This window comes from Phyllostomus discolor, chromosome 2 (assembly GCF_004126475.2).
Source record: "Phyllostomus discolor isolate MPI-MPIP mPhyDis1 chromosome 2, mPhyDis1.pri.v3, whole genome shotgun sequence".
Lineage (NCBI taxonomy): Eukaryota > Metazoa > Chordata > Mammalia > Chiroptera > Phyllostomidae > Phyllostomus > Phyllostomus discolor.
Genome location: NC_040904.2, coordinates 210961819 through 210982140, shown reverse-complemented (window position 1 = coordinate 210982140; position 20322 = coordinate 210961819). Strand labels below are relative to the sequence as shown.

Here is a 20322-nt window from a genome sequence, read left to right as displayed (position 1 = left end):
CCCACTATCAGGATCCACAGGCCCACACACCGGTGGGCCCTCAGATCCACGGAGCCCCACTTCCGCAGGTTCTCGGGTGTGTACGCCCACAGACCTGCAGATCTACGGCCCCGTGGGCCTTAAGGCCGACAGGCCCCACACATTCACAGAGACCTAGAGACCACAGATCCCGGAGCACGCGCCCACAGGCCACACACCCACAGCCCCCTGGGCCATCTCTGAGCCCCCAGCCCAGGCCCGGACTCCTGGGGGCATGAGGGCGCATCCTGGGAATGCGTGGGAAGGACACTTCTGCAGAAAAGAACAGGAGGGCGGGGAGGGGTCAGAAGGGAGCAGAGGCAGAAGGGAGGGCAAGTAAGGAAGAAGAGAGGAGAGGGGAAGGATGGGAGAGGAGGGCCTGCGGCCCTCGGGGGTCTCCCTGGACCCCTGCATTCCCTATGCAGTAACTGGCCCATCATGCCCTCTTTCCAGATGCCCTGGTGCAGGGGGTGGGGGGGGGCACTCAGAGAACAAAGCAGCTGAAGGAGAGACGGAGGGGATCAAAGAGCCCCAAGCCCCGAGGACCGGTTTCTTCCCTGGCCAGGGCTCAGAAGCTGCTGGGGGTGGAGTCCCCCCGAGGCTGGAGGAGGGACAGAGTGGTGATCAGAAACAGGCTCTCCTAAGAGGGCTGAGGCCCAGGGGAGCCCCACTTGGGGCTCAGGTGAGGGTGGAAGACATGGCAGTGGTGCAGACTGGGAAGGGGAGTGCAAGGTGGCCCCCCGTGGGTTCGGGGTGTGGGTCTGGGTCCAGGACCACAGAGGCTGCAGCAGCGCCGGTCCCTGAAACTGCTGCCAGCTCGGCTGCAAGCTCAGGAGGGCCAGGCTGCCTGGGGCCAGGGACAGAAGGTCGGAGAGGAGGGGTTCTCCCAGCAACCGCAGCCCCCACCTCCCCACCCAAGGTCAAGGGAGTCCAGAACAGGGACAGGGGAACGGCGCTGGGTGCCTCCTGGTGGGCCTGGAAGATGTCCTCTCGGAGGCCATGGAATAGGAAGATGGGAAAAGGGACAAAGGACCTCCCCCAAGCTGGCCATCATGGCCCCCAGGGGCAGGTCTGGGCAGCTCTGAGCAGCCAGGAAGGAAGCCCGGCCCCACACCCCACACCACCCCGATGTGCTGTTCTCTTTTCCTCTCCCTCCCCCCACTGCAGCCCCGGAGCTGGTCCCCACTCAGTGCCACCCTGCCCTGTCACCCACTGGCGTCCCTTGCCTCTGGCTCGGTGTGGACGGCGGAGGTGGGAAGGGGGCAGGGAGGGCGCTACACCTCGTGCCAGGCCCCATCCCGGCCCCGTCCGGGAGCCTGAACAGAAAGTTTGTCCTGAAGGGTGGACGCGAGTGTGCGAGGCCCGTCCTTGGGGCCGAAGGCAGACACAGATCCACGAGGTGACCCCACCGGGTGGGCAGGGCCTGAGGACTGCAGCCCAAAATCCTCGGCCAGACCCTGGTCCGCAGGGCAAAGCCCACGGCCCCGCACCCCCCTCGTCACTGCGTGCGTCCCACCCCCAGCACACCAGTGTCCCCGGCGTGCCTCTCCCGGGCACTCGGAGATGGAAGGACGGACGGGCCCCCTGCTCCGGCCAGCCTGAGCGCTCGGACCCCAGGGCACTCCTCACACACACACACGCGGTGTGTCAGGCCCCATCACCCCACACGGGCACAGGTGCAAGCAGGCGTCCCCTCTGTCTGTCTGTCTGTCTCACTCACACTCACACACACACACACACACACAGACACCCAGGGCCAGAACACAGCAGCCCCCGGTCTTCACCGCACAGCCACTCTCACCCCCGTTCAGGAGGCCCCAGGACCCTGAAGGGGCAGAAGGACACAGCTCCTCCAGGAGCCCCCTCCCCCAGGGGTCAGGACCACCTCCCCCACCCCCAAGGCCTTCCCTCCCCCTGCCAAGGCCTCTTGCCCCCCATGCTCCCCCCCCACCACGGCACCCAGTAAACAAATAAAACCCAATCATCAGAAACACTCATTATATAACCAGTCCCAACCTGCCGAGGATTCCTTTCCTCCCTGGAGTCCCAGCTCTGACCCTGGCCTGGCTTCACGCAGGGAGACCTTGGGCACCCCTGGGGTTCCGACGAGGGAAGGGTCCAGGGCCACCTGGGCCTCCGGGAAAGTTAACCGTGGCCTGGGATTCCCCCGTTCGATGCCCCGCCGCCGCCGCTCTCCCTTCGCCGACATTCCAGCTCCGCGCCCTGGTCACCGGCACCGCTCTGGTCCGCCGGCCGCAGCGCCGCAGCGGCGAGGGCAGCGGGACGGACAGCCAGCCTGGGCCCCGCCGGCATCCTGACTTGTTGAATAAATTTCTGCAGAGCTGGCTCGGCTGGCTTCGGCATTGGCATGGAGAGAACTTTCGTGGCCTTGGAGAAGAGACCAGTCAAAGTTTCCCGTCCTCCCTCCCAAGGCACCTGCCCTGAAGGCAGGGGCCGGGGGGCCGACCCTGATGGGCACGCGCGGGCGGAGGGGCCCGTCCCCAGAAATGAATCAACGCCTCGCGAAAGAGAGAACCGACGCGCCAAGAAATTGGCATCGGAGCTGAGCCCTCCCTTTCCCGTCCTCCCCCGACCCCCCCACCTACCTGGGCATGGACTTGGGGCAGCGGGGGGTCGTCCAGGTTAGAGACGCGGGGGCGACGCGTCCCCCGAAGCCAGAAATCGAGGGGGACCTCCAGCCCCGCCACTCGCCCCCGGTCAATTCAGGATCAGCTGAGCCCGTGGGGCGCCAGGGGCGGCGGGCGGTGGGCGGCCGGGCCCGGGGCCCCAGCCATGGCGCGGGGAGGCGGCGGGCCGGCGGGGAGGGGTCGGCGAGGCTCCGGCGGGCGGCTAGAAGCCGGCAACGCGGACGAGCCGCAGACGGAGCCGGAGTTGGAGTGCGCGGCGGGCGCGCGGCACTCCGGGATCGGAGCCGGGGACGGGGGTGCTGCGGGGACTGAGGGCGGCAAGTGCCTGGAGAAGACCCGCGGCGGCGGCGGCGGGCGCGGGCGGCAGCCCGGGGCGGGGGTCTGGGGTCGGGCCGCGTCCCTCGCCCGGATCGGCTCGCGCTTCTCTCCGGCCCCAGGCTCGAGGCGCGGGGGTCTGCGCGGCGGGGGCTGCGGAGGAGACCGAGCGCCTGGCGTTGCGGGGACGTGCGGCGGCGGCGAGACCCAGCCGCGCCGCGTGCGAGGCAAAGCCGTCCTTATACTGACACCAAATGTCTTCGGGGAAAGCTGCAGGCGCGGGACGCTGGAGGGGGGAGGCGCGGAGGCGACAGACAGACTGACTGACGGCGGCTGGCGAGCCCCTACCCCTCTCTGGAAGGCCACAGGCCCCCAGCCGTGTGGCCACCTCCTTAAAATTCAGAGTCGTGCCTGGGGGAGTGTCCTACCCCCGCGGCAAGGGGGCTGCGTCATGTGTAAAAAGGGAGGGACCCCACTGCTGACCGCTCCGTGTCCAAGGTGCCTGGTTGGCCACCTTGGATTACACTCGGGATTCTCGCTGAGGTGCTGTGAAATGCAAGGGGTGGTGTCTGCCACCGCTCCAACGAGGGGCTGCCCGTCTCAAGCCACCGGCCCTCACACAGTGGTGCCAGGCTGGAATTCCAGGCTAAAGGTTCCTCCTCACTTCTCACTCAACGCTGATGTTTCTTCTCCACCTTCAAGGCCTGGCTGAAAGACCACCTCCTCCAGGAAGGTTTCCAAGAGGGCTCCCAAGTGGAACAGATACCTCTTTCTCCAGCTGCAAGGGCCCCGGCCTCGCCACTCCCTCTGAACAACCTGGGCCCCGGGAGCCTGAGAGATCAGGGACCACAGCTGGGTCAGCCGTCCCCAGCCCCAGCCCCAGCCCCACCTCCTCTCATCTCCTTGGGGAATGTGGAGTAGGGGGCAGGAACTGGGCGGGGGCTGGGGTGGGGGTGGGGGGGTGCTGAGGCCTGCCCTGGGGGCCACGTGGTCCGGCAGATCGGAGAGCTGTGGAGGAGGCTGCGTTCATAGTTCCAGCCCAGTCGCTTCTCCTCATCCTTTTGGCTAAGGTCAAGGGCAGAGTCTCATCCCAGCCCTGCTGCTGCCTGACTGTGTGCTTTGGACAAGCCCCTTAAAGCCTCTGAGCCTCCGGTTTCTCATCTGTGAAGTGAAAATTGCCCATGTTGCAGAAGGAACCCTGGCCTGGCACACAGTAGGTGCTCCACAAATATTTATCTTGTCCTACCTTTTCATCTGTCCCGGAGACAAGCCAAACCTTTGTCACCAGACCACAGTGCAAGGCCACGTAAGCACCCAGGAGGGAGGCTAGGAGGTGTCCGTCCCCTAGGCACGGACGGAGCAGGCCGGGAGGCGTCCACAGGTGGGGTGGATTTGTTTCGGATCGGAGTGGGCAGCAGATCGCGAGTCTTCGGGGAGGGCCTCACCAAAGGCCAGAGGCTTACACCAGCCGAAGGCTCGTGTGGGATCGCGATAAGAAGGGAGGAGGTGGGGGAGAAACCGCATCCGCCGGGAGGGAGAAAGGCCTGGACAAAGGCATGGGAGTGGGAATACGGTGGCGCACAGCAGGCGCTCCGTGCCCTGCCCTGGCCCGCCGAGTGCCTGCTGCAGAGCCCAGCCCGGGCGGTGAAATCCATCTGGCAGCCGGGCAGGGAGATAACCACCACCGCTTTCTCGCCTGCTCTCCTCTGGCAACATTTTCATCAAGTTCAGAAGGCTGGACAGGACTTGGAGAAGCCAGCAGATGGCGAATTCTCAGGACTGGAGCCTTTCCACGACAGCCTCCCGAAGTGGCCGCCCGGCGCCAGCTTGCGTGCCTGGGGTGGTGACGATCTCACCGCCTCTTGGGGGCAGCTCCTTTGTTCTCTGGGCATCTCTGATCACTCCAAGTTCTTCTTTATTTGTCTAAGGATTTTATTTATTTATTTTTCAAGAGACAGGAAGGGAGGGAGAAAGAAAGGGAGAGAAACATTGATTGGTTGCCTCTCACACATCCCCACCAGGGGACCTGGACCGCAACCCCAGGCATGTGCCCTGACTGGGAATCGAACCGGCAACCTTTTGGTCTGCAGGCTGGCACTCAATCCACTGAGCCACACCAGCCAGGGCCAAGTTCCTTTTTTATATTTAAGGAGAAATTTGCCCCCCGCCCCATGATCCTAGACTCTTTCCTGTTCTGGCAGAACTAACACACCCTCCCCAGCCTTCTTCAGACACTCACACTGCCAGGAAGTCCTGCTTAATGTCCAACCTAAATGCTTCATGCTTCAATTAAAGCCTTCATTGTCTGCTACCTCAGAGAGGAGTGGGCTCTGCGGACATGCAGGGTGCACATGGACTAAAGGTCATGGTGGAAATGGGGTGAGGGGTGACCCTCAAACCTGCAGGGGGATGGGATTGCGACTCCAGGTCTCCGCAAGAAGCGAGGCTGCAGCAGTCCCTCCCGGAGGCCCTCGCTGGCTGCAGGAGCTTCATTTATTCATTATTGCTATTTATATTGTGCCTGGTATTTGCAGAAGGCTGCAGCAGCCACACGCACTCATTAGGCCCCGCCCTGCCCGGGGAGCAGGGGCCTGCCCAGAGGTGGGCGAGACAGCCTGTCCTGGAATCCCCTAGGGCACTCGTCTGGCCATTGGGCCTGGCTCCTGATCCCCTCCCCCAGGGACAAGGCCCAACCAGGCAGGCCCTCACTCACTACTTCAGCAACTGCTGGACACAGCAGCCCAGACTCACCTCAGTCCCCCAGGAGAACCTTCTAGCAACTGTAACATCAACAGAGACGACCAAGGTGGGGCTGAAGGGAGCCAGGACATGAGATGAGGTCCCTTCCAGGCCTGAAGACCCCGAGATCACAAAGACAAAAAGATTCTAGTACCCTCAGAATCCACACCGATTTCTTCCTCAAATCCTTACAGAGTGTTCATCTGCACCAGGCACCACTGGTCTACGCCTTTGGCGAATACTAGCCCATTTAATCCTTTCCACGATCTTGTGAGTCCGTTTTCCAGGTGAGGAGTCATTGGCACAGAGAAGTTAAGTACCTTGCTCAAGGTCACACAGCTAATCAGTGGCAGAGCTGGGATTCGAATTCAGAAGGCCTAGCTTCAGAGTCTGTGCTCTTAACGAGGGTTCTGGGTTCTAGGATTTAAAACGCTTCAGAGTCAAGATTTCCAGGATTCCAAACTGGCAGAGTGGCCCCACCGACCAGATAGAGGAAGGCGACAGAAATCCCGCCCAGGCAGGAAGGGCAGGGGTGCAGTGTCTTACCTAACCAAGGGGCAGAGAGCACCCCTCCCTGCTGACAGGTGCCCTTTTACTCCTCGTAACCCTGGCACAGTGCGAGGGGAGAGGTGTCCTGCAGCTCATTTCACAGATGGAAGAGCCAGAACCAGAGAAACTGAGTAAACTGCCCAGGGCCACGCTGCTGATGAGCCGCGGGAATCTGTGTCAGAGTGCACGTGTGTGTGTGAGTGTGTGTGTGTGAGTGTGTGTGAGAGAGAGAGAGAGAGAGAGATTCTTCCCCCTTCTCCCACCTGCCCAGGAAAGGAGGCTGGAGATGGGCAGAGGGAGAAGAGACAGACCTCAGGACCCCAGTTTCCTGCCAAGTAGGAAGCCCCCGACTCTCAACCCAAAGAGGCAGTTGATGCCCTGGAAGCTTCCTTGGATGGGGCTTGAACGATCCAGTCTGGGTGCATCTGGAAAGGGCCACTGATGGCCAGCAGTCTGCGTGTGGCCGGGGGGCCGGGAGCTGAAGTGCGGATGTCGGGGAGACCGGCCGGGGCTGCCCAGGCGCCCACCCGGACGGGAACACCGGAAGCCCCCCTCACTTCCGACCGGCCCTGGACAGTGGGCACGCCCTCTCCTCTGGGCCTCACCACGTGCAGCGCGCACAGCCTGGCACGCAGCAGGCGCTCCATACTTGCTGGGCGCATTTCTGGAATGCCAGGGCTCCCAGCAGTCATTTCCAGGCCCACGGTATCGATGAGGAAAGTGGGGTCACGAGAGGTGACCAGACACGCCCACAGTCACCCTGGGTGGTCCCTCGGGGACGCACATCGACCACCGACTAGGTGCCGCGTGCTGGACACGCGGAGACGCAGCTGGGTCCAGACAGCCCAGGTTAAGCTCCGTAGGAGGGAAGTGGGGCCCTGAGAGCAAACTGTCATTTCTGCCAGGGGACAGACAAGGAAGGCCCCACATACAGAGTGACAGAGTGCAGGCTTGGAGCAGTGGGCCGGCGCCAGCTCCCCGAACAGACCACTGAACTGACGGACAGTCACCCCGGGAGGGGCAAGAGCAGGAGCCCAGGCCCCCGGGGGTGGGAAGGAGCAGGGCTTGCTGTGGGGACAACAGGAAGTCGCCTGGGGCTTTGAAGGCCGAGCTCAGGGAAGTGTAAGTGGGGGGCGGCAGGGTCAGGCTGCAGGGTCATGCTACCTGGGCGCAGCATGAGGGCCAAGCGCAGAGAGCAGCACGCCCCCTGCAGGTCTGACCTGGCCTGGCTCTGCACTGCTGACAGGAGGGGCCGAGCAGGGCAGGTCTGGGCTGTTGAGGAGGCAGGGGGCCAGGACTCGGAAACGTAAGGAGGGAGGGAAGCAACGGGCCCCGGTCTCTGGGTCTCTGGACCTTCCCTGGGTGGATGCTGGCCTACTGGCTTCTGCAGCAGTGGTCCCGGGCCTGGCTCCAGAAACTCCACAGCCTGGGAAGGCAGGAGCCGTGATGGGGGAGAGACGGGCCCCGGGAAGGGGAGACGGCGAGTCAGGGAGAGGGGAGGTATGAGCGACAGAAGGACACAGGAAGAGAGAAGAGAAGGAGAGACAAGTCCAGGCGTGATGGAGAGGGAGGCGGAATGGAGGGAGGAAAGACAAGAAATCAGCCCAGGCGAGGGGCGCCCTGTGCCCCCTGCTTCCTCCCCTCTGCCCGGTCCGTGGTGCCCTTCCCCTCCCCCCGTTCCTCTTGCCCGCCTCCCTTCCCCCAGGCTGCTTCTCTGTCTTCCCCTTTCTCTCTCCATCCTAATCATCCCTCCATCCTGCTGTCTCTGTGCCCACCTCTGTCGCTGCCCCCCTAACTCCACGTGTCGGGATCCCCTGCCTCACTCTCCCCGTCTTCCTGTCCTGTGTGTGTAAGTCTCCGGCACGTGCACACTCACTCTCACGCCCCATTCTCTATGCCGCTCCTGCTGCTGCAGAAGGAATAATAGAGCAGGCAACTCTTCCTTTCATCCTCGGCTGAACAAAGGCTGGAGGCCCAGGGACCCAGCAGCCAGGCCTCCTGGAAGCCGCCTTCAATGTCACCATCAAGGAGAGATGATCGGGGGCCTGTGCAGCTGGGAGCAGGACCCCGGGCTGGAGAGGCTGACCCAGGCTGGCCTTGACCCCTGCCCTGCAACCTTTTGACCCAAAGTAGCTCCGGAAGGGCATTTTAGAGAGCAGACTGGCTTTGCCCAGGGGCAGGGTGGGCAGCGTCCCAGCCTCCCAGAGTCCTGAAAGTCCATCCTCAGGCTACTGGCCTTTCTCTGGACCTCCCCTGGGAAGGATCACGGAGCCCAGAGCTCCCGCCCTGAGGCCAGCTCCATGCCCCCTCTGGGTTTGCAGGGTAGTCCCCAGCCTTGCCCTGGGCGTGGCCCTGGTCTCGGGTGGGGTAGAGCAGGCTGAATCAAAGGCCATCACCTAGAGAGTGCCTCTGGAGTCACGCCAGGCCACATCGGGTCCCCTCACGCCACTCGCCCTCCCTGTCGTGACGGCCTGCCCCTCTGCCCGACCCCCACCAGACCAGGGGCCCTGCGAAGGAGGGGAGAGTGGGCATAAAAGGGGCTGGAGGTGTGCTGAGTGGACGGGCGAGTGCGTGGTTTCCACACAGGGGGTACGGCAGGGCAGCTCGGTTTCTTCGGCAGCGCCCCTCGGAGCCCCGACCGCGTGCCCAGCACAGCCCCAGGCCCTGGGGGTGCAGCAGTGAACCAAAGGAAGTCCTTGCCCCTGGATGTGACCCTGCAGTGAGTCAGAGCCACACACGCGGTCAGTGTGGGCACTCACTGTGTAGCACATCGATGCTACCAGCCCGTGGGGGAAAAGAAAGCAGGGGAGACGGGTGGGCAGTGAGGACAGTGGGGGGGCGGCGGTGGTTCAGTGCGGTGGGCACGGTCTCAAACGAACACCCTGAAAGACTACCCTGGCTGGTGTGTTGTTCTCAGTCGGCACAGTCCCTGGGGCGGGAAGGCTGACGCTTCCTCAGCAGGCTCCTCGGTCCCATGCCAACAGCCCCTGCCACCTGGGCGCCCCTGACACCTGGGCGCCCCTGACACCTGGGTGCCCGGGCACTCCTTCCCGGCGAGCAGGCCCGGGGCCCAAGCTGCCCCACCAGCCTCTCCGCCCGTTTCTCATCTTTCACTCCATCACACCACCCCCAGGGCACATGCACTTCCTTCTGGAAAATCTTTCCAGGTGGGGCGGGGGGCGGGGGAGGGATGCAGGCCATGGTGGGGTGAAAGTGGCGACAACTATACTTGAACAATTAAAAAGAAAAAAAGAAAGAAAGCCTTCCCAGGAATCCCTTTGTCAGGGCAGAGACACAGACACGGTGGGTGTGAGAGAGGTGAGAGGCCGGCGCTGGGAGGGGTGGGGAGGCAGGTGCACACCGTCGGCAGACAGCAGCTTTTGAATACGTCTCAAGCCCTGACTGGTGCGGCTCAGTTGGGTGAGCGTTGTCCCAGAAAGCAAAAAGGCGCTGGTTCGATTCCCAGTCAGGGCACATGCCTGGGTTGCGGGCCAGGTCCCGGGTTGGGGAAGAGCGAGGGGCAACCAATCCATGTTCTCTCGAACATCGATGTCTCTCTCCTACTTTCTCCCTCCCTAACCCTCTCTAAAAGTAAATAAATAAAATCGTTAAAAATAAAAAAAAAAGAGGAGGAAGCACTTCCAGTGGGGGTGCCCAGGCTCCAGTTCCGTGTGAACACAGGTATAAATTTTAAATGCACAGCGGAGGAACAGTAGGAGCCAACCCCTCGAGGCAGGAAAGCACACACGTGACAGAGAGCTCTCTGGTGTTCCAGGGACCAACCTGTCCTCACCACCCTCTGCCTATACCTCCATACCATGAATTCCCTTGCACCCCACCCCGGCCTTGCAAGGTGAGCATGTCGTCACGTTCCTGTGGCAAATGCAGAAGCAAGGATCAGAGAGGCCAAGAGACTGGCCTAAGGTCACACAGCAAAAAGTGGCAGAGCCCAAAGGCCAAAGCCACTGTCTAGATAGCCCGGAGCCTACAGCCACCCTGCTCCCAGTCTACAGGGACCTGGGGATCCCTGCACCACCAACCTCCACAGGAAACTGGGGGAGAGACTCTCCACAGCTTAACCCAGAGCCTCCACTTCTGGGGCACGGAGCTGCCCTCCCCCCGAGGAGAAGAAACACACGAGACGCTGAGACGCCATCCTCACACGGCTGTGTGTGTACACGCAGACACGCAAACGACACACTCACACAGACTCACCAACACCACAGGCACTCTCGCACGTACACCCAGGCAGATATCATTTTTATTAAATGCACCCTCCCACCGAAACGCAAAGACACACACAGATACTTTCACACCCCCTCCCAAGCACACCCCAGCCGGCTCTTGTTCCCAAGTTCACACAAACACAGAGACAAGCGCAAATAGGCCCTTTCAAATGCACTCGGGAAGGGGGAAGACATATTAACGTGTTAGGAGGCGGGGAAAGAAAGAGACAGAAAAAGGAAGACAGAAAAAAATCAAGGGGAGAGACACAGGGAGGGGACCGGCAGGTCAGGGAGCGAGTTCGGAGCATGCAAAAGCAGGGAGACTGAGGGAGGAGGAGGAGAGGGGAGGGGAGGGGACAGAGACGGAGGCAGGAGGGGCCGAAGGAGCAGGGAGACGGGGAAGAGAGAGGGGAGCGGGAGCTGCGGTTGGAGCCTAACTTTAGCTGCAGCAGCACGGATGACTCACACCTCGGGGGGAGCGCGGAGCGGGCCCCAGGTTTCTGTTTATATACCTCCAAGAGCTAAATATACAGGCTAAGGGGCTCTTCTGTTCTGGTCCAGCAGCTCCTCTGTGTTCTTCCTCCCGCCCTCGCCGCCCCCCTCCCCGGCTCACACTCGCACACACTCGGTGCCCGCCTGCCTCTCCCAGGCCTCCAGGGCCCTGCCTGCGCCCTGCTGCCACACCAGCACGCACCCTGCCCTTGCCTGCAGCTCTCGCCACCAGGAGCTGACCGTGGGGCTCGGCTGCAAGCTCAGAAATAACATGGTCCAAATTGCCCCCCTCTGATGCCAGGCGGCCGGGTGGGAGGGCATGCCCAAGGTCACACAGCGTGCAAATAGAGAGGCCACACCAGAGCCTCCTGTGACTGTCAGGCCAGAACTCCCCCAGGAGACGATGGCGGGGAGGGGTATGGGGGGAGGGCCAGTGGCAGGTGGGCTGGGGGCTGAAGGAGAGAGAGTGCAGAGTGGAGGGGGAGAGACAGCACCAGCCATGGCCCGCAAGGCAAAGAAGAAATGGAAGTGGTGTGGGGGGCAGGGGAAGGGGATCCACAGTCTTGGGAGCGAAAGAGGGAGAGAATTCCGTTGGCAAAACCATCTGGGGACCGAAGGGAGCTCCTCCGACATCACCAGCTCCTGCACCCGACCTCCCAAGCGGCCCTTCAGGGACCCTCAACCAGCCCAAGTCCCTTTCCGACCAGCCCGGGCCTCGCCGCTGTCCGCGGTGCTGAACCGCCTCTCCCCAGCCCCCTTCCCGCGCGGACGACTCCCAGGAGTTCAGCGGGGTGTCGGATGGAAGCGGTGGTGGCGGAAAGAACGGGAAAGAGGAAACATAGGACAGGGACTGTCAGGGAGGTGGCCCCAGCCGCAGATTTCGGGGAGAGAGAGCGGTTTCTTCTCCGATATGGCTTTCAAATCGCCACAGTGGCCCGGAACACCGCCGCGAAGCTGGCGGCCGGAGCGAGGAGGCGAGGCGCAGTGGGGCGCCCGCAGAGCCGGGCCAGCGCCGCCGCGCCCAGGGGAACCCAGGCCGGAGGGCGGGACCTGGGCGGGCCGGGAGGAGCAGCCCGAGCTGCGCTGCACCCAAGCGCTCCCAGTTTTCCTGTTTCACTGCCCGTCCCGGTGAAAAAAGGTCGTGAGTGTTCGCACTGTCGCAGAACAGACGGAGCTGCGACTTCTGGTTCCCAGGGTGCGTGGCTGTTTCATGTGCTCCTGCCAGTTCCATCGTATTTCCGACAGTTTCAAGGTTTTGTTCCCCTCGGGAGACGCAGAAGAGCACTCGCCCTCCTTTTCCCTGCCACGCGCCAGGCTCAGGGGCCACACAGCTGACCCCGCCACTCCTGCACCGTGGTGTGCCTCCAGGCCTTTGCACATGCTGCCCCCACCCTCGGATGCCTCCTTTCCCCCACTCTCCCCTTCCAGGACCAGCTCCCCTGTCTCCCCCGTGGGACGCTGAGGGCAGGAAGGGCCACACTGGCCTCAGTGTCCCCGGCCGCTAGCACAGAGCCTGCCAGAGCCATTCCCTCTCCTTTCCTTCTGCAAGAATGAGCGGAGCCAAAGGAATCCGTGACTTAATAGCCCAGCATGGGGGCGCGGCGCCAACGGACGCCTGGGGAAGGACAGGGTCGGAGGTGGTCAGGGGGAGAGGTCGCCAGTTCTTCGTGAGGAAGGTACTGCCTGAAACAACCTTAAAGACCATTTTATGTACTCTTCCCTCCCAACTGCGTCTCATAGTGCTGGTGAGAAACCGAGGCTAAGAGAGAAAGGGCCTTGTACGAGGTTGGCCAGGGTGGTGGGGGGGGGGGCACCCTGAAGCTGACCGAGACTGTGGGGGTGTCCTCCTGAGTGGGAGCAGGTGGGGAGGGGGCCACCCCCTCTCCCAGGCCCCTGGGCCCCATCCTGGCCATGCACACACCCTCGGGAGGAAATCCGTGGGCCCCTGGCAGGAAGACGGCCCTGCCTCCCCTCCGCTGCTGCCTCACCTGCTAGAGGATCCCAGCCTTTAAATAATGAATGGCTCCTAATTTAATTACATCTTTAATTAATCCAGGTCTCCGAGGAGCTGTGAGCTGGAGTCTGAGGAAGAGTTCAATCGTTCCCGAGGGGCGGGGGGAGGGATTCCTTTCCCGTTTCGGGGAAGGGAGAAGGAGAAGCCGGGGTCCCATTGTCTGCTGGGCGCCCCCTCCTTCCCCCATGGGGAGTCACACTGGGGCTTCTGGACAAGTGGGGTGCTGGGCATCGGTGAGGAGACAGTAGGGGGAACAAGCGAGGGGCAGAGGGCAAAGGTCCTGCCCGGTGTTCCCGAAACCCTGCTCACGCACACAGCCAGAGGATCGCATGGGGACATTATTGTCACTGCAACCATTTCTCGCGGGTCTTCTCTTGTCGAGCGCTCTACCCAACTCCAACCCCGCAGTGTCACCACCTGCACTTTGCAAAAGAGGAAGCCGAGCCTCGAAGGACAGGGAGTGGCTTGGGGAGGACGCAAGACAGGTCGGCCTCAGGGTGCCCCTCCCGCACCCCGGCCAGCCTCCTGCGAGGCCCTTTCTCTCTCAGGCTTGGTCTTCTCGCCAGCACAGTGGGACACCACGGGGAGGGAAGAGTACACGAAATGGTCTTTAAGGTTGTTGCAGGCAGTACCTTGCTCACGAAGAACTGGGGCACAACCAGGACCCAAAGTGCTGTCCTGGCTTGCAGCCCCGGCCCACGAGCTCCGCCTCCACAGGGGTCTCTAGCACATGCACGCCCAGCGCAGGCAAGGAGCCCCAGGGGACAGATGTCTCGTCCAGGATGATGACACTCCCCCAGGGTGAACCTCCTGGAAATGTCTGGGAAGTCTGATGCGCATATGCAAATCACTTCAACAAATACTACTACTACTACTAATAATAGCAGACATACAGTCTCCATCGTTCGCCAGAGCCTGTTCTAAGCCCTTTCACCTATAATCCCACTTTACCCCAGAACAGCCCCAGAAGGGGGGCTGCATCACCACCCCCCTCCAGAGACAAGGAGACGGGCACACCGAGGGCCGAGTCGCCCGGTGGCTGAGGCTCCTACAGCCCGAAAGGGGTGGGTCCTCAGAATCCTGCAAAGCACAACCTTCCATCCCGAGTCTCACGGTCCGGAGGGGGAGGCTGTCCCGCAAAACCGTGCAGGAAACAGCTCAGACTCACACCCAGGCCTGGTGCCCAAGTCCCAGCCTCTCCGCTGCACTGAGCAGGTGGGGACCTCACCTCCCACACCTGCCGAGTGGGCCTGACACCTGTGTCGTGGACTGAGTGCGAGGACCACATGTTAACTGGCAAATGGGCAGGCACCAGAAACGTGACAGCTGCATCCGTAAAGCATGTGACCCTGTAGCCCTCACCACAGCCTCCTGGACTGACATCATTAAGCACAGAGAGCCGAAGCAATTTTCCCAAGGTCACACAGCCCACAGGTGGCGGAACCAAGATTGGAACCCAAAGGGCTGGCTCCAGGCAGGTCTGCCCTGAGCCACCATGCTCTGCTCCCGCCCCCTCGGAGACGAGAGAAGGGAGAGAAGGGGATGGGGCCACCACCAAAGCCTGCGAGGACACAGGAGGAGGTCGTCTGGCAGAGAAGAGGACAGGGCAGAGGCAGAAAAGGGCGTGATTCTGGGACCAGACCTGGGGTAGGGACACAGCCTGGCCCCCCACCCCAGGACCACGGGGTCTCGTGAGCCTGCCTGTGCTGAAGCTGTGGGCCCCCAGGCATGAACGGTTTGCATGGCGGGGGGATGTTGCTGGCATACCGGCCCCAAAGGCCACGCGGGCCACCACCTGGGCAGGCAAAGCCGTCCACCACTGTCCCCTCCCCATGGGGCCTCCCAGCAACTCCTGGGCAAGCCTGGGCAGAAGGGAGGTATATGGGGGAGGGCTGGTGACCGGGGCTGGGGGTGTGGTTTCTGGGGGCAGAGAGAAGGGGAGACACTGGGGGTGATTTAGATAGGACAGGTGACTCCTCTCATTTGGGGTAAAGGGGAAAGTAGCACCCCGGTTTCTGGCTGGGGTGAGACAGAGTGGAGGGGAGGGGAAGAGGGGAGAGGACAGGAGAGGAAGCAAGCTCTCTTTGGGACAAGCTAAGGCTGAGAGGTGCATGGGACACGCAGGAGCAGGACAAGACAGGAAGCTCTGAAGGCAGGAGTCTGGGGGCCTGGAGGGGCCTGAGCTCACTCGGAAGCCACGCAGCCCTGGATGGCTCAGCCAAGGCTGGTGGGCTCACCTCGTCCCCTTTGTACCAGTCTCTCAGGACAGGAGTTGAGCCGAGCGACCAGAACCCACTGGAGCCATCTCCTGCCACTGTCCACCTCGCCAGGGCCCCAGCCACCCAGGACTCCTCCCAAATCGAGGCTGCCAAGGTGCCTGTCCTCAGAGCCCTGTGGGCGATGCCAGGGACACGTCCCCCAGCTCAGAGTCTGGCAGACACTATGGGCACTGGGCACTAACCCCAGCTCCATGGAGACTTCCCCGGGTCTGAAGGCCATCCCGCCAGGGAACAGGCCGCCCATGGAGGAGTGAGCTCACCGTGACAGATGAGAGTCACAGAACGTACAAAAGCTCCCTCTTCCCCTGGCTGCCGTAGCTCAGTGGATTGAGCACGGGCTGCGAACCAAGGCATCGCAGGTTCGATTCCCAGTCAGGGCACATGCCTGGGTTGCAGGCCACGGCCCCCAGCAACCTCACATTGATGTCTCTCTCTCCTTTCTTCCTCCCTTCCCTCTCTAAAAATAAATAAATAAAATCTTAAAAAAAAAGCTCCCTCTTCCCAAAGCTCCCTCACAGACCCATCCTTGAGTCTGTGGACACCATCTCCACCCCGCCAGCCCCCGCCCCCAGACTTTACTGGCCCTGGGCCGCGCTGCCACCTGGCTCCCCTCCGGCCCCAAGCCCGGCTCCTGCTGCATCCCCAAACAGTCCTCGACTCCTCGTAGGCGCCGAGTACATGTCTTTTACCAAATGAGTCTTTTTACCTGACACTCATCCTAGAAACGTCTGTCACGCACCTACTGCGTGCAAGGCACCACTCTAGGCCCTGCGGCAGCAGGTGAGAACAAGATACATAAAGGTCCCGTGTCCTTACATTGTGACTGAGAAGACACACGACACACAGGGGTAGAAAGTCCCGTGTGGTTGTCGGAAAGTGGTACATGCTGTGGAGAAAACAGCAGGGAGGGCACGGGCAGGGGCAGGGGGCGGGGGCAGGGGCGGGGGGCGGGGGGCGGGGGGCAGCTGGAAGAGCTACCAGCTGCAGGGGGAGTTCTGCCCCAGCTCCTGGCTCAGTCTCTGGCCACTGTAGCTCACAGACTCCTCACAGCAACCCTGGAAGGTGAGTGTTATTTATTATTCTTTCCGTTTTGCAGGTGAGGAAACCGAGGCACAGGCAGATCCTGGTCCCAGCTGGATCTGCACCAGGCCACCTGGTCCAGTCTACGCCAGAAGCCGCCACGGTACCAGGGACGGGGTGGCAGGCGGCTCAGAAAATGCCTAAGCTGCCCTGGCTGGCGTAGCTCAGTGGATTGAGCGCGGGCTGTGAACCAAAGCGTCGCAGGTTCGATTCCCAGTCAGGGCACATGCCTGGGTTGCAGGCCATGACCTCCAGCAACCGCACATTGATGTTTCTCTCTCTCTCTTTCTCCCTCCCTTCCCTCTCTGAAAACAAATAAATAAAATTTAAAAAAAAAAAGAGAGAGAATGCCCAAGCTGAGAACCGACCCCGGCCCTGCACCACGGAGGCCGCCACCCCACTGGAAGGGCCTCCCGGAAGGGCCTCTGCTCGGCTTCGTGCCCCACTGTCGCCACCTTCACACTTTCGAACAAGGGGCCCTGCCTTTTCGTTGTGCACTGGGCCCCGCACACCCGTGGTCAGCCCTCCCCTCGGGTCACAAGGCCTCCGACAGATGGCCGCCCCCACTCCCCTCCCCTCCGCAGCCGCCGGCCCTGGCACACCAAGTCGGGGTGCACAGTCGGCTGTCTCCCTCACTGGACCCCACAGGGTGGGGGCACAGACAATTCTCCCCCGTGTCCCCTGCAAAGCCCAGCCCGGACAGGGCCCACACGGAGCAGAGGCTGGAGGGCACTGGCGGGGCCGGCCGCTCGGGGGTGGGATGGAACGAACCAGCCCCTCCCGGGGGTCCTCGGTGGACTCGTCAGTGTAACTTCTAACTCTGCTTCCCACTCGGAAGTCCTGCCGCTCCCCTCGGGCCACACCCCGACCCCCGTCTGGGGCTCCTCACCCCGATGCAGCCTCTCAGGACGAGCCCCGCCCGCCAGGGGCTCTGGAGTCCAGACAAGTGTCCTCTGCACCCTCCGCTCCACCTGTTTGGAGTGAGGAGACGCAGGCATTTTACGCCTTCTTTGCACAGGCCGGCAGGGGTGGCCCAGACGGGGCTGGCTCTCCTGGCAGCAAGGACAGGTGGGGGCGGGCTGAGAGCCCTGGCCTCCGACCCGGCTTCCTCTCGAAGTTCCCCTCGAGAGCCCTCTCGGGAGCCGCAGATTTCCTCCTCCGTGGGAGAGGAAGCCCCGGGGGCCTGGCCGAAAGCCCAGCACTGCCACGGGCCTCAAGCCCCGGCTCCTGGCCGGGGCGGTGGAGGGGCAGAGCCCGGCTCTGCATTCTTGAAACCTGAGCCTTTAGGGGACTGGGGTTCTCACAACCCAGCAACACAGGGCCCTGAGGCTGCTCTGACAAAGCTGGCTCTTCCTTGGTCTTCCTCAGAGAACACCCCTCGTAGGACACAGGTCATCCCAAGCCCCAGCCTGAGCTCCAGGGGGCTCCTGGGGACCGTCAGGAGGGGACCTGGGAGGTGCATCAGTCAGGATATGAGAGGCTATGCTGCGGTAATAAATAGATCTCGATACCCTCAGGGCTTTAACACAACAACAGTTTGCTGTTTATTTGTGTCCTGGTCCAGCTGGGTGGTCCCCTGCCATCCATCCGCCTTGTCCCAAGGTCACAACAGCAAGGAAAATGAGCTGGAGTTGCAAGGGATGCTTTCAAAAGCCAAGGCCAGGCTCAGAACTCAATTCCTGGCCCCACCTGATTGCAAAGAAAGCTGCGGCAGAGGTGGGGGAAGCTTGTAAACACCAAGCTCTGTCCTCTCCTGACGGGAAGGGAGCTAATGTACATCCTCCTCGGGGAGCTGAGCCCCACCTGGCTGCGTCACAGTCCCCTCCAACACCAGCCCTTCGGCCCCGCCCCCTGCTCCTGCTGGGAGGCAGTTTACCAACAGAGCACTAAGAACTGCAAAATCAATCATCAGACAAAATGCCAGCGCTCCCCGCCCCGCCCGCCCCCTCCCGGCAGGCACTCCGTGTAGAAGGCCACAATCGCCCAGCGGCGTGGGAGCTGAAAGGTTTGCACGGAGCAGCCACGCTCATTCTTTTCCTCTCTGTCACAATTGTTCATTTATAATTTACACTTTCAGCTATTTCTAAAGAGGGTTTCTTAAAAAGTAAAATAAAAGATCAGAAATCATTTAGAGAGCAGGAGCGAGGGAGATGTACTAGGAAGTGGAAATGAATATTTATTACAGTGGAACAACACGGCAGTGTAATACAGGACCATCATAAATCACATGTATTACTGTAACACAGGAATGATGCTGTTCGGCCCGAGCTTCCTAGACGCACAGGCAGAAAAGGGAAACCCAGCGTCTTCCTCCACGTAGTCATCCCGTCCTGCTCCGTTTGCCGACGCTCTTTTCCTCCCCTAAAGTGCCTTCCCTTCATCCTCCCTCCCTTGTTTTCGGATCCACCGAGGGCAGAGAGAACCGCCCCCATTTTTCAGACACCCATATCCCCCCGGCAAGGACAGACCGGCATTAAGCCAAATGGCTGTGGGGTCCGTGCAAGCCAGGCCTCAGCCTGAGGCGCTGAGCCTACACGGGACTGCAAGGCTATCCCCACACCGCCTTGTGGCTCCTTCTCCAGGAGGGAGCAGGGGCTCGAACTCCAGGGCATGAGACGCCTGGACTCCACACGGGGAGGGGTCCAGGCCACGGTGTCACTGAGCACCCCAGAACTGCATTTGGAGGGGGACCCCCTGCCCTGATGTCCTGTAAATTCATTCACTAGATCCCCGCGATAACCCCGCAAGAGAGGCCTGTAATGTTATCCCCAACACACAGATGGGGAAACTGAGGCCAAGAAGGGGAAATGACTTTCGCAAGCTCGCCCAGCCTCCGTCCCCTGAAGACCCAGCCTCAGGGCAGGAGACCCCCAAGCTGTGGGTGAGATGCTTGGAGTTCTGAGAGGGGAGGGGGGGCACCCCGACAGTCCCCCATGCGGTCGGGAAGCATCCAGAGACAGCTGCCCGCCCCACGCCCAGACTCCAGTCGTTGGGACAGCAAGGCCTACACTCTGGGTGTTTGTTGGAAATTTGTATTTGAATGGAGATGCAGTTAGAATTGCAAAGCTGAGGCTGAAGGGACAGAACCCCTCTCACCCCCTTGGGAGCCGGAACCCCCCCACACCTCCCCCCCCCAACCCCTTCTACCACCGCACTCCCACGATCTGCCCCGCTGCCCGGATCGGATGGGATGCTGAGTTCCTGGGCAGAGGAGGGGCTCATTCAAGGTCTCACGATGAGACCAAGTCCCCAGAGTCGGGGCCCCATGTCCTCTAAGGAACCTCACATGACCCCCTCCGTGCTGGTGGGGTATGAGTTGGCTGGCGGAGGGGGGTGCTGGCTTGCTAAGGACCCCCCAGGTCTTCCCCTGAGTTTTCAGCTTACCTCCTCCTTTCCCTAAAACCTCCCACACCTTAGCAGCCCTGGGGGCCTGGCAGGGCTGGGGGTCCCTTCCCATCCTACCCCAGAGGGAACTGAGGACCGACTGATCAGGGTGGCACCATTAAGAAGATCCCACCTGTGACCCCCACCCAGAGTCACTGTCTGGCCCCCGATCGCCATGGAGAATTTCCAGTAGCTTCTTCCTGTATCTTCATTGAGTTCTTACAAGCAGTCGTGGCGAAAATTGTATCTTTTCATTATCACATCATTGAAAAGAAGCCACCCGGTCTCTGCCTGGACACTCCCCAGATGGGGCCGCTGCCCCCGGGGGCCACCCTGACCCCTGCAAGCCCCGGGGGTCACAGACGCGGGCCCTCGCAGGGCAGCGGAGGCCCAGACCCGCTGAGAGGGCTGCACGAACGTGCGGGCGCCGCCTGGCCACAGCAGCCCCCGTTTACCCGCCCCCGCCCCCGCCCCCGCCCCCACACACGGGTGCGCTCAGCCGACGTTCGCGCAGGGAACGCAGGACTAAGCGGCAGGCCCCGGCGCTGAGCACGCCACCCCATGCAGCCTCCTGCTGC

The 20322-nt window shown here is 62.0% G+C and overlaps 1 protein-coding gene across 1 annotated transcript in view; it reads right to left on the bottom strand.

Moving 5' to 3' along the window:
- Nucleotides 1-2927, bottom strand: part of CACNA1I (calcium voltage-gated channel subunit alpha1 I) — a 103933-nt gene extending 101006 nt beyond the window's left edge. Inside the window, exon 1 of the mRNA XM_036019648.1 lies at nt 2625-2927. The gene's annotated coding sequence lies outside the window, so the exon portion shown is untranslated. The remainder of the gene's footprint in view (nt 1-2624) is intronic.
- Nucleotides 2928-20322: the final 17395 nt, after the last annotated feature.